We start from the raw sequence: 2,063 nt of genomic DNA on the forward strand, positions 1-2,063 counted from the left end.
CCCCCACTCGGACGTCGGAATGCTGCTGTGCTAGGCACTCAGAGATGCTCACTCAAGCTCAGAGTCGATCGATGTTCAACATTCGGGCACTCGCGAATGCCATGGTGCTCGGGAATAGGAGTACTTGGTAATGCCCACTCGGTTAGGATGAGCATTCGGTTAATTCGATTCACAAATTAACTGAATTCACTGAAAATTGATTTAATATTGACTAATTGAATCGAAGTTGTACTAAAACTGAATTAACCGAATCAAATTAAAAATTGATTATTTCGGTTAACACCGAATTAACCGAATTTGTTAAAAAAATAATAAAAAAAATTATACAAAACTAATACCAAATTAGCCGAAATAACCGAATGTTCACCCCTACACTCGAACTTAGGCACTACAAGAATACTCTTAAATAGTGACGGTACTAGTGATGAAAATTAAATTTCATTGGTAATTAGTAACGAAAAATAAATTTCATCATTAATTAACAACCAAAGATAAAATTTGTTGATAACTTAGTGGCCAAATTTAAATTTCATCGCTAATTCCGTCATTCTTCATATTTAACCTATTTAATTAGCAACGGAAACTTAATTTCATCACTAAAATAGCAACAGAATTAAGTTTCAATCGCTAAAATAGCAACTCAATTAAGTTTCTATCTTTAATATAGAGACAGAAACTTAATTCCGTCGCTAAAATAGCCATGGAAATTTAATTCCATCGCTATTTTAGTGATCAAAATTAGGGTTTTGATTCCTAATTTTTCTTCTCGGCCACTCTTCCTCTTCGATCTTCTCTCCAATATTTCTCCTCTATGATCTTTGGTGCGGTCCCCCCCTCTCTGATCTTAGGCACGTGACTCCTCTCCTCTCCAATCTCTGGCATGCATCAGTACGCTCATCTCTCCTTCCCTCTCCTCTCATCCTGTCACCTCCATGAGCTTGGCCAATCGTTAGGTTGTGAGGCCAAGCGTGGTCTCGGCCAGGGCGAGCTCGGCCGACTGTGAGCTTTGTCTCAATCTCGGCCAACTACAAGCTCAATTGTGGACTGATCAACCCTGGCCGTGAGCTTGGTTGGCCGCGAGAACGGTTGGCCGCAAGCTTGGTTGTGACTTTAGCTCTGGCCGCAAGCTTAGCCTCATGCTTGGGTTGAGGTTTCCATCTAGTTGCAACCTCATTCCTAGTGGGGCGGTTGTGTAGCTATAGCCAGGCGCGCGTACAACCCTGTTAGGGGGTCGGGCAAGGATGCAACTCTAGCATTTGATTGTTGTTTATACACCCTTACATTTCATTGTTATTGACTTCATAATGTTGGTTAGGCATGTTTCTTTATTTTGCATTGTTTGTGTAGGCTTTGGCGTTTTCTTTGGAGATCATGTTCTTTGTGCATCAGTTTTAGGTATATAATGAATGATTATTTATTAATAGAATTAGGTTTTAATGATTTAATTAATCTTAAGTTTAAACTATATACATGCTTGCTTTTACACGTGTAATAATATTATAAATTTATTTCTCATTAGGTTATAATGTACATGAACAAAGCTGGGATGTACAATTGATTAGAAAATGAATTTATCATTGATGAATATTTTGATGGAGTTGAAAAATTTGTAAACTTCACTAAGCGTCATCCAAACTGTATGGATGGTAATAAGTTACATTGTCCGTGCAATCATTACAAATGTATAAATATAATTTTTCAAGATAAGGATACTGTAAAGGTATATCTAGGTAAAAAAATTTTGTTCTAAATTACTACAACTATTATTATCATAGAGAGTCTTATTTGTTTAAGCCATTAATTAGAAATTCTGTTGATTCATCATCTAGCCCTATTGCTCGAGAGGAATCATTATCTAATGATAATGCAATGTAATCAAAAGTTTATGACACAATGAATGTGTTTGATTATTCCAATATAGATGAAATACCAAAACTTAAAGTTTAGAAACTATATAACATATTAAATGCTAGTGAAAGAGAAGTGCAAGAAGATATTCCTGTTGGTGTAGGTTGCATTAATAATCTAGTTTCGATGTATGACAAATAGGTTAAAATTAAATG

This window comes from Zingiber officinale, chromosome 4A (genome assembly GCF_018446385.1).
Source record: "Zingiber officinale cultivar Zhangliang chromosome 4A, Zo_v1.1, whole genome shotgun sequence".
NCBI classification, from domain to species: Eukaryota; Viridiplantae; Streptophyta; class Magnoliopsida; order Zingiberales; family Zingiberaceae; genus Zingiber; species Zingiber officinale.